Here is a 14,691-nt window from a genome sequence, read left to right as displayed (position 1 = left end):
TAAATTGCAACTTTTGGAGAGAATTTTTAAATTTTAATGAAGTTCAATTTATCATTTTTAAAATGGTTCTTCCTTTAGGTGCTTTTTCTAAGAAATTGTTGCCTACCAAAAAGGATTAATTCTAGATATTTTACAATTTTAGCATTTATGTTTAGATTTATGCTAAATTTTGAGTTAAATTTTGTGTATGGTGAGAGGTGAGAGATGACATTCATTTCTTCTCAAAGATCTTGTAGTTGGATTGTTTCCCTTCTGAATTATTAAATCTATTACTGGATCCATTTTTCTGTTACACTCATTAGAGCCTGTCCTCTAGATTAAATAGCTTTAAATAGCTTGTGTAACTCATCTTTTTTCAAAGTTGTTTTGGCTCTTCTAGATCATTTACATTGTTATATAAACTTTAGTATTCTTTAATCATTTTATACAAAAAATTAAAAAGCCTGACTTGTATTGCCTTTAAATTATGTATAGTAATATGTAGATTATTTTTATAAAATTGTAACCATATTAAACTTTAAAGCCATTGAATATAGTGTATCTTGCATTTTATTTAGATCTTTAATTACTTACATCAAATTTTGTGGTTTTCTCTATAGATTTATTGCACATATTTAATTATTTCTAAATATCTCATATTTTTTCACACTATTGTGGGTGGTATTATGGCTTTTACATTTTTATTTTTATTTTGTATGTTACCAGTGAATAGAAATACAATTTTATTTTTGTGTAAATGACCTTTTATCTTGCTCTTTGTTAGCTATAACTTACCTGGTATAGCATTTTTTTTTCTAGATTCCTTGGACTTTTCTATTTCCATAAGTACATTGTTTCAAATACACACATATTTAATTCTTCCATTTTAATTGGTATATTATTCATTTTTTTTTGGTCTTGCTTTATTGGACTGGCTTGAATATCCAATAAATCTTGAATGGTAGAAGCAAGAACCTTGTCCTGGACTATAGAAAAAGGAATTAAGGCACAAGATTTAGTATTATATTTCCGATGGATTTTCATTGCCACCCATTGTTACATTCTGCTTAAGTTTACTGTGAGGTTTTATTACATATGGTTATTGGAGTTCTAAAATGTTTATTCTACATCTGCTACAGTTTAAATACATGTCCCTTAAAGGTTAATGTTCTGTTAAAGGTTTGATCCCCATGGTGACACTATTAGGAGATAATAAACTCCTCAAGAGCTGGGGACTAGTGGGAGGTCTTTTGGTCAGTGGAGATGTGTCTTCAAAGGAGATAGCTGTACTCTTTCTTTTGTTCCCTGGCCTTGAGGGGAGTGGTTTTACTTCACCAGGCACCCACATCATGATGTGCTGCCTCACACCAGGCAGGCCCAAATCAATGAGGCAAACAGAACCTGGAATGGAATTTTGAGGACTATGATCCAAAAACAGACCTTTTTTATTATTTATTTATAGAATGCTAGTGATGGAAAGTTAACACAGCATCTTATGAGATGATCTTTTTTTTTTTTTTTTGGTCCTTTATTCTGATATGATGAATTACAATACTTAGTTTTTCAACCTAGCATTTCTGGGGCAAGTGTTCTGTATCCTGATGTATTATCAATTTTCTATATTGCCTGGTTTGAATTGCTACTATTGTAGCAATTTCTACATTTTTTGTTTCCATTTTCATGATATTTTAGTCATAGTTTTTCTTGTCTTATAATCTTTGTATGTGGACTTATGATACATCCAGTCTCATAAAATAATTTGTAGAATGTTCTCTCCTTAATTTTTCTGAAAGCATTTATGTAGGATGGATAATTTTTTAAAAAATGTTTGACAGATTCACCAGTGAAGTCTTCTGGGTCTGGAGTTTTGTTCATTTTTTATTAGAAAGTCAATTTTTAAAATACCTGCCTGCTGGGTTAATCAAATAAATGCATTATGAGATGGCAGTGTCTTTAGACTGTGGTGAATTCTTCATCCTGTGTCCCTGAGTGACTGAGAAGAGCAGATATCTACTGCTGACCCTCATTGGGTATGTTCCTGTTTTAAGCCACCACAATTTGAGGATTACCTGTTATACCCAACCTGTCTTGACTGACACATAGGCTTAATCAATTACCATAGTAGTAAGTGGAATTTTTTGGGATGATATCATTATGACAACATAATGAGCTGAGGACTTAATATTTATTGGTTCAAATCTATAGTAAGGTTCAGGGTATTGATGACTCTGTGTGTATGTATATATGTGTTCCATCAACAACAAAGGGCATATTATAACAATGGCTCCATCAGATTTTTATAGAGCTGAAAAATTCCCATGGCCAAGTGATGTACCAGAGCACAATGCAGGACTCAGGTCTGTGGTGATGCTAGTGTAAATAAACCTACCATGCTGCCAGCTGTATAAGAGGATAATACATTGGGTGCAGTATATAATACTTTAACAAAAGACTATGTTTTTGACTTATGTATTTACTATATATTTTATAGTGTATTCTATTTATTTAAAAAAAAGTTTACTGCAAAACAATATACCATGTCACACCAGCAGTAGCATCACACATTTCATGTTTACTGCATCAAGAGGCCATGCCAAGTAACTGACTTATGTTATTCTAGTTTATGTATGTATACTCTATAATGTTCTCACAATATATATATATATATATATATAAATCTTGAGGTATGTGTCTTTTATCTGCATATATACATTTCTATATTTTGCAGATAATATACATAGTCTAATGATTGGGTTTTTTTCCACTTGCTTGTAATGTTTTTCCTATATAATAGGAAATCACATGAGTATTTTAAACTTACATATATGTGTGTATATGTTCATACATATATCATGCATACATAGGTACATGTATATACATAGTTTCTCACACAGAATACATGCCAGGCCAACTTTGGCATATGGCAGAAAGCTAGGGCAGGAGTGGTCAGTATTAGCTTACTGTCCTGAGAGGAAGAAAGTGGGCCACATAGATCTGACCACTCTAAACATGATGTTCTGCTGACAGGACCATCTTCCCAGCAGCTGGAGCTATCTCTGAAATAATCCAGAAAAACTGCAGGGCTGGAAAGTGCAGCTATTCCCAATGTGTATATCAGAAATAATCAGCAGTTAGAAGGGCCAGAACTGGTGAATTTGGCAAGAGAGAGCTGAAAGCAGCTGCCTCCTGCCAGATATGGCCTGGAGAAACAGCAATGTCAGGTACTTCCAAGACAGACCTAGTAAACACCAAGAACTATTCATATCTTAATAACCTTATCTTTCTTGTCATCTTAAACCACCAAATCTTTTAATTAACCTAAAGATATAAAAGATAATTTTGCAAGAATAAATTCTCTAAAAACAAGAAACTATTCTGTCTACCACCCACTTAGGACAATAGCCAACCCTTATCATCACCCAAGGCCTCGCACATGCTAGGCAAGTGCTCTACCACTGAGTTACATCACCAGCCCATCATGGCACTGTTTAAAAAAACACATATTTTCATGACTCTGGAACTAGAGGATTTAAAAATCCACACAAAAGCAGAAATACATATTTGTGCTATGTATATCACATCACTTGAAAAAGAGATATCTGATACTTTTTAAGAAATCAGGGAATGGATTAAAAATCCCCAATTTGCCTCTATTGCTCTGACAGATAGCAAGTTATATCTAATAGTGTGTGTGTATAGAAAGCTAACATAACTAAATATAATTACTGTACATGTATTTTAAATGGTCGATGGCATGGTCATGTTTTTATTTTTATACTATTGTGTTGAGGTTCTGAAGGGTGGCTACAGTGACTCATGTGATAGAAGGGAATATGCATTGGAAAAGTAAAATGAATTTTACATTTTATAGAAAAAAAGGTATTGTGTCCAACTACAACTAAAAAATAAATATTAAGAAGAGTCCTAGAAAAAAATGATATGGCCATTAATTATCTTATTAAAGCAATAATAGAGAATGAGAGAGAAATAGTATAAGGGAGAGGGAGAGAAAGAGAATGAGTTTGGGAGTCATTTTTCTGTTTTGCAGCCAAAGGAAAAGTTAATTGACTCATATTTTTCATTAGTCTTAGGCCTCTTAGCAAGCCTGCTGAGTCTTTGTGTTTCAATGTTACCCATGGCCAGGGAGATTGCTGCCTATGGCTTTTTAACCCTCTTTTTCCCAGTTGGCAATTAGGCCAGGTTTGAACGTAGGAAATGGAAAACTGGGAATAGAACCATCATTTGACCCAGCTATCCCTCTCCTCTGTCTATACCCAAAGGACTTAGAAACACATACTACAGGGCCACAGCCACATCAATGTTTGTAGCAGCACAATTCACAATAGCTAAATTGTGGAACCAACCTACATGCTCCTCATTAGATGAATGGATTTTTTAAAAATGTGGCATATATACACAATGGAATATTACTCTTCAATAAAAGAGAATAAAATCATGACATTTGCAGGTAAATGGATGGCGTTGGAGAAGATAATGCTAAGTGTAGTTAGCTAATCCCAAAAAAACAAATGCTGAATGTTTTCTCTGATATAAGTTGACTGACTCATAGTGGAGTAGGGAGGGGGAGCATGGGAGGAATAGACAAACTCTAGATAGGGCAGAAGGGTGGGAGGGGGAGGGAGGAGGCAGGGGGTTAGCAATGATGGTGGAATGTGATGGATATAATTATACAAGTACATGTATGAAGACATAAATTGGTATGAACATACTTTATATACAACCAGAGATATAAAAATTGTGCTCTATATGTGTAATAAGAATTTTAATGCATTCTACTGTCATGTATTTAAAAATAAAATCAATTAATAAAAAAAGAAAATTATGAAACATTATTAGTGGAGATGAGGAAGAGTGGTACCATTAGGAGAGCAAGGGAGGGCTGTTGAAGTTGTCAGGTGAGGCCCATGAGAGTGAGTATGAGGAGAGAAGAAAGAGGGAGAAGGAGAGGTAGGAGTAAGAGATGTGATGTTGAGGTCAGGATAAAGGTAGACTCCCTATGTAGTGAAGGTGCATCTGAGTAAGGTGATGAAGTGTGGCTGGGTGGGGCAGCAGAGCAATAAGGGTGGAGGTTCAGAAGGTGAAAAGTGATTTTGTGGGTTAAAAAGGGGGAAACTGGTAGGATTGGGAGGGGAAAAGGGTTAAGGGAGAGTGAGCAAGGAGAACCTATGTAGGGCAGCAGGATTGACACAGGGAGTAAGAACAGAGGGAATGTTTAGAATGAGAAAAAGAGAAAGCTTGAATGCAAGGTATTTCCTTCTTTTTATTCAAGCACTCACAAAACTTGTAAAGATCCCACAAAATGTTGGGATTGAAGGTGCAATTAGGAATTAGGTTGCCATTTGTATCCATTATCCAGGTCATAGAAAGGCCATGACTTTGTGGAAATTTAATCAGTTGATGGACCTTTAGATCTGGAGCCAAAGGGAGGGGGGTGAGGAGGCAGCTGATAGGTGAGTTAGAGGGGGTTTTGGATTGAGATTTACCCATGGCAAGTTGGAGTGTTGGAGCAGCTAGAAGCAGACATCCCTGGCTCTAGGCCAAACCAGAGAAAAATGAGAGACAACAGTGATGGGGGATTGTCACCACATGATTCACTGGCCCAGGGCTAAACCCCCTATGGGACTGAGAGAAGAAGGTTCATTACCCACTACTTCACTAGTCCCAGGCTTGTGAAGCATGTCAAGAGCCAGGGCATTTGTAGCTCTCCCAGATAGCCATGTAGGCCCAAATGGCATAGAGCCAAGACTGGAGTAGAAAATTGCCAAGGTGGAAGGGATGGGAAAGTATGTCACTTGTAGTGAGTCTTAGTGCTGAGCCAAGACTTAAGTTTAGTAAGTCTCTGGACTGGAGACTTGTGAGGAGGAGGGAAGGGGAAGGGGAAGGGGAAGGTCACTTACTCAAATAAGACCCATGTGGGGATGTAGGAAGAGCCCTCTGTGAATGGAAGGAGGTGTCCTATAAAGGTCCTGTGCCTTCAGGCCAGGATATTGAAGCAGCTCAAATCCCTGGAGAGGAGAGCATGGTCAAGGGGAGAGCCTGTATCAGAGCCTATATCCAAGTCACTGGCACCAGTGAAAGAAAAGTGGTACAGGACTGACCACAGGAACACCAACTACAGAGGCATAAGCAAATTTATTGTCAGGCACCTAAGAAGACTGTCTTGCACAGAGAACAACAAGAGAGGGAGAGCAGCAGCAAGCGTGAGAAAGCACCAGGAGAGGGAGAGCAGCAGCAACTCCCCCTTGAGCATTACCTTTTACAGGCCAGAATCATGGCTGCTTGTTAGAGGCATGTTTTGCCTTTGTGATTGGCATAGAAAGAATCACCTTCCTTCTTTCTTTCTTTCTTTCTTTTTTTTTTTTTTTTTTTTTTGGTACTGGGGATTGAACTCAGAAGCACTCAACCACTGAGCCACATCCCCAGCCTTTTGTGTATTTTATTTTAGAGACAGGATCTGACTGAGTTGCTTACAGCCTCACTTTTGCTGAGGCTGGCTTTAACTTCCAAGCTTCCTGCCTCAGTCTCCCAAGCTGCTGGGATTACAGGCATGTTCCATCACCCCTGGCTAAGTTATTGCTTCTTAAGAACAAAGAGCAACTTTTTATCTCTCAAGGAGAGAACAGAGACCCTTAGGCTTTTATCTCTTGAGAATAAGAACAGTATTCATAAAGTGGGCGAGGTTTAAGGAAGATGGATATAGTTATGCCAACAGGGGTCCTCTCCCAAGGCTGCCCCACCTGGCAGATGTCCTAGTTCCTTTGCAGAGGCCATAGCGAGGGATGGGGTAAGCAGCCACCCAGTGTGATATGGCCAGTCCCACGCGGGGCAGGCGTGGGCAACATAAGGTCCTCAGAGGCTGTCTGGGTACTGCTGTCTCCCATGTTCTGCTTCCTGAGTAGGATGGCTCTGCAAGGAGCAAGACCAAGGGCCTGGAGCAGTCACCATGGAAGCCATCCCACCTACTGGTTGCCCTCTGACTCTGATGCTCACTGCCCCAAACCCTAACCACTGCTGCTAGCCTGGAGCTTTCGCCACAGCTACCAGACTCCATACATGGCCATCAGATGCTATCTTCACTGCCACTGTAGCCAGACTCCTGTCACTGCTGCAGGATGAAGATGCTCAGGGCTTGATGCCTCTGTTGCTGCTGCAATAGCTTCTGGACTCTCTGGTGCCACCACCACTGTGCAGCCAATGAACTCCCAGACCCCAGATGGACACTGATGCTACTCACCTCTGCCCCAGTGTCAATGCACTTCACCCCAAGCCCACATTCCTAAGGTCCTATAACTGACACCAGACCTGATGCAGCTGCATATTGCTTCTGCCACACCAGACTCTGAAGCTCCACATTGCTGCCACCAGACTCCAACATGGATGCCAAATAGTGACCCTCAGCACTGGATAGTGACTTTATTGCAACTGCAGCCAGACTCCTGTCAGCACTGCAGGACAAAAGCTCTCATGGTTGGAAGCCTTCGTTACCCCCACCACTGCTTTTGGACCCTTCCACTGCCACTGCCACCGGACCACCCTGCAACCAAACTCCCAAACCATTCAGCTGATGCCTTCACAGGTGCCCCAACACCAATGCTCAACTCCCTATGCAGCAAGCAGCTGCTTGTTGTTGTTACCAGAGGCCACCATTCTGTGATGCTGCTGCTCCTGCAACAACTCAATCCCAAGGCTGCTGCTGTGCTGCCCAAGACTGCAGGAGCTGGGGAAGCTGGACATTCTACATGACAGTGGCCTCACTAATGTCCACCACATGCCACCTGCTTTTCCTCCCCTAGGACTAGCCACCAGTCCTTCTAGACACTTGAGGAATTGTGGTACTAACTGAGGGAACTCACAGTTATGTCCCCTCACAGTTTCTATTCCAAGGGAGAACCCATCCATACAATGATCCTTCCTCTTTTCTATGTCATTTATTTTGTTATTTTTGGACTTGCTATGTTTCCAACAGGATGACACAAAAACCTCTGGCTCCCTCCACTTTTACTACATCAGGCCCATCCTACTCTTTAAATTATCTGCAAAAGGATTGAGGGTCACTCCCCAAGTCATATCAATTGTCTAGAATAAGGTTATTAAACATGTATAATAAATAAGATTACAAGGCTTGAGAAACAGAGTTCAAGCAAACAAGGCATGAGTTGCTGAACTTGGACACACATGCTACACTACATCTAGAGAACCACAAAGGGATGCCTCCTGGTTTAAAATGCAATGTATGTGGGAATGCCTTCAGTTATCTGTTTTGCAGGTCAGTACTGCTGAGGAACTCTTGGAGTATCAACAGTCTGTTATTTCTTTAATTATTTATGGTGTGTGTGTGTGTGTGTGTGTGTGTGTGTGTGTGTGTTGTAACAGGGATTGAACCTAGGGGCACTTAACCACTGAGCCAGCCCTTTTTATTTTGAGGCAGGTTTTGCTAATTTGCTTAGGGCTTTGTTATGTTGCTGAGGCTGGCCTTGAACTTGCAATCCTCCTGCTCACCCTCCCTTTTCCCTGAGATTACAGGAGTATGCCACTCTACCTGGCTGGCTTTATTTTACAGAAAGGAAATCAACCATTGATATAAGCTACCACCTCCTTGGGGTACATCCTATGAAACTAGGACCATTTTTCTGCCTGGAGACCCTAAAGAAGAGATTAATTTTCTTTTGTAATGTTGATTGGCCTCAGTATGAATTAGGGGATAAAAATAAATGGCTCACTAATGGAAATGGAAGTCTAAACTATAATTCTTTTTACCTTTGAGATTCATGTTGCATGAATTAAAGGAAGTAAAATAGCAGAAGTCTCCTAGCTACAGGCTTTCTTTTTACTAAGGAACCAAAAAATTTTATGTGAAGCATTGATGAGACCCTTCTAGTAATGATGAGTCAAAATATTACTGGCCCCCAAACTACCCCTTCCTCTCTTTCAACAATGTACTTCATACTCAGAGCTGTCAAAACCTAATTCTTCCACTTTCCTCTGTACCCACCATTACCTACTGCTCCCACTCCCCGCATTGTGGTTTCCTTCACCATGAGCCTATTCCTACCAAGCCCACTTCCCATTACAAAAAACAAATGGAGAATCTGGACCAGTCAGAAGGCAGATGCCTTTTTCTACACAATATCTAAAAGAGATCAAGAGGATTTAGGAAGGTTTTCTGATGATCCTGATAAATAAATAGAGGGATTCCAACATTTAACCCAGACTTTGGGAGTAATCTAGAGATGTACCCATAATTTTCAGTCAAAAGAGAGGCATCAGGCCACATAAGCTTCTAGGATTTGGGGGAATGATTTACATATCCCTAATACCTTATACCCTGTGGGTCCTTCCACTGTTTCAACTGAGCGTCCTCAATGGAATTATGATGAATCACCTGGAAGGTGGCACAGCAATCACGTGATTATTTGTCTCAAGGCAGAACTTAAAAAAACAGTAGGATGAAACCTATTAATTGTATGAAACTGGCAACAATCAATCAAGGGGGTGGAGTGAAATCCCAGAGCTCTTGTAGAAAGAATGAAAAAGGCTTAGTAAAATATATGCTCTTAGATCCTACATCTCTTGAAGGGTAACTTATTTTAAAAGATAAGTTCATTCTTCAATTTGCTCCAAATATTAGATAGAAATTATAAAATTGGTAGTAGGCCCTGGGACTTCCCTTGAAGGTAACCACACAGGTCTTTTATGACTAGACTAGGAGGAATATTTAAGGGATAAATAAAAGGAGAAATGAAGGACAAGAGACTAGTGCAATTATTGACTGCAATTCTTAATGGCCACCACTTTCTTCCTCCACAGGAACCTTGAGCCTCTGAAAATGTCCATCAATATTATAGAAAGGAAGGATATTAGAAGAAAGATCACTCAATTAAGGGCAGGCTTCAAAGTCTCCTTGCTCTATATGTGGCAGGAGAGGCTACTAGAAAATTCACTGCCCTGAAGGCTGAAGGAACCTCAGATCAGACACTCTCAAAATGATGGTCCAAAAATGAGAAAGAATTTGGAATCAGCCAGCACCCAAGACAGTCACCATCACTGGGGCTGGACTGGGGGTAACTTGAGGTTAGGATCATTCATTTACTTTATGATACTGGCACCACCTATAGTGTCTCAACCTTGTTCCCTGGACACTTCTCTGCTGATTCCTGCTTAGTAGTAGAAGTCAATGGAATACCCAATATAAGACATTTTACTTCTTTACCATGTTGCAATGAGAAGACAGAATATTCTCTTATTCTTTTTTGGTAATGACTAAATATTCAACTCCATTATTGGGTCATGATAGCTTAACAAACTTAGAAGTTTGTCTAAGTTTTCCACTCAAGGCACTGAGTTCCTTTCTTCTGATGTCAGCAGTTGAACAATCAAAACAATTGATTGGCCCTAGCTTGTTGGTATCTCCCTACAAGGGAATGACTAGGTAAAATTATGGTCTCTAATATTAGATAAAAGGGGAAACATGAACTCATTCTGAACCACTTCTTGTGCAGATGTTAAATTATTTCCTACAAATGAGAATTTATCACATCCAGGTCATGGAAAAAACTTCAGTTTAGAGCAAACCAATTTCCAACCTTTCACAGTCATTAAGCCACATTTTAATCCATCTTCACCTTATCTCAAGTTATGAATGCCAGAATATCAAAGATAAAAGAGAGGTTACTATCAAATTTGGGATGAATGTGGATGGGGTTGCAGCTTAGTGATAGAGAGCTTGCCTCATATGTGTGAGGCCCTGGGTTCAATCCTCAGCACCACATTTTAAAAAATTAAATAAATAAAAGTATTGTTCCCATCTACAACTAAAAATATATTTTTTAAAAAAATTTAGGATAAGTATATATGGCTTACACCCACCACAGGACATCTCAATCAAAAGACCACAATCTGTTGTGAATAACTGTTAGAGTCTGTAAACAAGTCTGGATGGCGCCTGGCATATTGCCAGAGGGAGTGGTTTGTAAAGTAATGCCAGCGAGCCATTAAGTGTGGAGACTTCTTATTGGTTGACTGCTGTATCTAGTTTATGCTAATTAAGATAAGCTGTGTGGGAATGGATAAATACCTCTGTTGTCCTACAATAAACGGCTTCCACTCCTGCTGCATCAATGTACACAAGTTGTTCGTCACACCCCCACCCCCACCCCCGGTTAGTTTGCTGCAGCCGGACTGCGGCAAATAATATAACCACACTTAGGATATGTGGCCTAGTTCCATTTGGGAGTCAGGATAGACCCCAAAGTCTCAATGTCAACATATTGTGATTTTACAGCTTATGATTAGTTTGGGACTAGTTGGTTCTTCAGACCTGGAATTAGATGGCCAGCAACCAAAGGGACACAGTGTATATGTGAGACTAACCCTGGCTTCCTGCAGGCTGGATGGAAAGATGTACTGTTAGGTACCCATGGATGGAAGGAAGGTGGACATCAAAAATAAGTCAACCTGCATACCTCCCCAGTCTCAAGCTTAGGTGGGGACAATCTGTTTTTCACTGGTATGATCATTTAGCTTCACTGTTATCCCCAAAATTGGTCTAGAGGATGTAAATGTAGTACATGGAAATTGTAGCCAATTATATTAAAAAACTCTCAATGACATTGAGAAAAGTATTTCTTTCCTTAATGCAGAGATGGTACTCATGAAAAAAGCAGCTCAGGGTGCACTGGTGCCATCATTCAAATGGAGTTTTGCATTTACAACTCAAAAGATTTGCATTCCCAACTGGGTGCTGTGGTGTATCCCTATAATCCCAGCAGTTGGGGAGGCTGAGGCAGGAGAATTGCAAGTTCAAAGCCAGCCTCAGACACAAATTTGTGTCTGTTGCTTTATGCCATCCAGTTTATGGTGTTTTGTTATAGCAGCCTTAAAATACTAATACCCCAAGAGAGTCTCAGTGTATTTTTTTCTTTCTCTGGTGCAAAATTACTGTCATTTTAAAAGAATATACCAGGGAACTTGTAGAAAAGTTTACATAAGATCAGGGTTTTGAGCAACTAATAAATTTCTGATGATTAAAAAAAAAATCAGCGTCATGTTTAGTCAAGTATAGCCTGAGAATCTAGAATCATCCATACAGGGGCCTCCTTAGGAATTAATGATGCCAACATCAGAACTGAAAGTCCCCCTTCCATGGTCCCCAAGGCCGAAAGTGCACATCTTGGGTAAAAATAGGGAATCAGAAAGACAGGCACTTCTACAAGTTTCTACACCCACAATGGAAGCCATAGGGATACATGCTGGCTTCAGGTCAGTGTAGTGAGTGTGGCAGGGCTATCCACCATGGAGGCTGAGAAAGACTATAGGTTATGAAGCAGAACACCATCACTGAGACTGTTTAGGTGTTTAACAGCATGAACACCTGAAGAGCTGAGAACAAGCTAGCATGGGCCAATCCACTGGGTAGGGGTTGCCTGCAGGTTCACCAAGGCAGAGGTTGCCCAAGAAAAAGCAGAAGAGCTACCTTCAGACTTCCTTCCCTGCAATCTCAAGAGCCTGGCTCCCCTCAGGCCCTGAAATACTCATTCCCTTCTCTTCTGCAGCAGTTGGGCATGGGGCTGGCTCCCTGAAGCTGGATGCCAAAGGAAATTTCCCAACAGCCCAGGACTCTATGCTCAAGACCCACTGAAGGGAAAAAAAGATACTGACCCAGCAAATAAGGGGTTCTGTGGGGAATACTCAAAACTGTGAGCAAGAAGGGAAGAAGGGGCAGCACTGGGCAGGCACTGTATTTAAGAGACCGCTACCCATTAGCATTTACTAAGTGCTCCACTGAAACCAGCACCAGCAACAGGCCTCACAGGAAGCATGGAGTAATCTCCAGGAAAGTGTTGCCCCAGCAAACAACACTGATGTGCAAGATCAGCTCCTAACTAATATACTATTACCTGGACACACCACTTATTACATGTTGTAAAAATCCCTGAAGTAAATGCAGTTATGATCCCATTTTACATGAGGAAAAATAGATGAGTCAGAGATCAGAAAACAAGGCTGGAGAGAACCCATCAAGGTCTGGCCCCAAACCTCTTATTCTCCCCCATAGGATTTATGGTTTTGAATTTGAGATAAAGAAAAAAATTAATTAATTGAGGTGGGAGTGGGGGCATGCCTGGAGTTTACCTGAGATATTTAAAAATAAATTTATAAAATGAGTCAATTAGAAAAGAAGCAACACATAGGTGAATACACCTAGGTCTTAGATTTCCTCCTGACCATGAATGCTGGGAGTAGGTGGGTCTTTTTATTCTAAAGTGTTTGATGGACAATGTTAAACCACAGTGATAGTCTCTATCTAGACTCTTCTAAGGGCTGGTTTTGTTTCCAGAGGCTCAACTTCTCATGGGGAATTTGGAGTCCAGCAATTCCAAATGGCTTGCCAAGAAGAACCATGACCTGCAGGAAAATAAAAACTTCACTCCCATGACAAGGCACACTCCTGAGAAGAAACAGGAAGGACTGTCCCTGAGAGGCTGGGCAGCAAGAAAAGAAGGCCCACATCTCCTGGCTCACAGGACTCCTGGTTGCTTCAGTGGTCCCTGGGAAGTAAGGGGCTACCATCATGAAGTATCTCTAACTGAGTGGCCCATAGCAGAAAGCTCCATTCACATTCTGGAGGCCATAGACTGGAATCAAGTCCTCAATTGGGATGTGGTCCCTCTGGCATTCTGGGTAGAATGGTTCCTTGCTACTCCATGGCTTTTGGTGGCAACTGCTGGCTCTCAATGCCCCCTAGTTTCTGGCTACATCACTCCAACATCTGTCCCTGTTGTCACATGATGTTCTTCCCTTGAACTATCTTCTTATGAGGACACCTTTCAGATTGGATTAAGGGCTCACCCTACTCCGGTGTGACCTTATGTTGACTAATTACATCTGCAGTGACCCTATTTCCAAATAAGGCCACCTTCTGAGATACTGAGAGTCAGGACTTTGACATGCTGCAGGGAGACAAAATTTACCCCACTGCAGTGAGATTCTGACTTCCAGATTGTTAAAGAAGAGCAAGAAGCAGGATATCGCTTCTGAGGGGCAGAGCCAGAATTGTGAACCAGGTGACCTGATCCAGATCCCCTGCTTTTCCCTGCTGCTCTGTGCTATTTCATACATGAAGGATTTAGCTCAGTACCAGCCTTGTAGAAAGTGCTAAGTCAACATTAGTAAGTATCATTAAATGTCTTTTGCTATTTCTTAATAAGTCTTACCAGGAATGAAGACTAAATTTATTCAGTAGATAACTGCTTTATTGTAGGATTTTTATTTTTTATCCCTAAAACCTTCCTCGATGAGTTCTAAGTTTAAGCCCCACCAGCCAGGAAATCCAGAGTGAATACAGGTACAATATCCTGTATTAAAAATGTGTGGGACCAGCAGCACTTTAGATTTGGGATTTTTTTTTCAGATTTTGGAATATCTGCATAGACATAATAAGATATCCTAGGGATGAGACTCAAGTCTAATCACAAAATTTCTTCATTTTTATATGTGCCTTAAAAATACAGACTTAAGGCAATTTTATATCATATATTTAATAATTTTGTACATGAAACATAATTTTATAGTGTGAAATTTTCCATTTGGGGCATTGTGTTGGCACCCAAAACATGTTGAATTTAGGAGCTTTTCCAACTTTGGATTTTTCAAGCTGTGCTAACAGCTAATATATATGAAGTCAATGCCTGC

The sequence above is a fragment of the Urocitellus parryii genome (genome assembly GCF_045843805.1).
Source record: "Urocitellus parryii isolate mUroPar1 chromosome 13 unlocalized genomic scaffold, mUroPar1.hap1 SUPER_13_unloc_8, whole genome shotgun sequence".
Classification (NCBI taxonomy): Eukaryota; Metazoa; Chordata; class Mammalia; order Rodentia; family Sciuridae; genus Urocitellus; species Urocitellus parryii.
Note: the sequence above shows the minus strand (reverse complement) of the source record.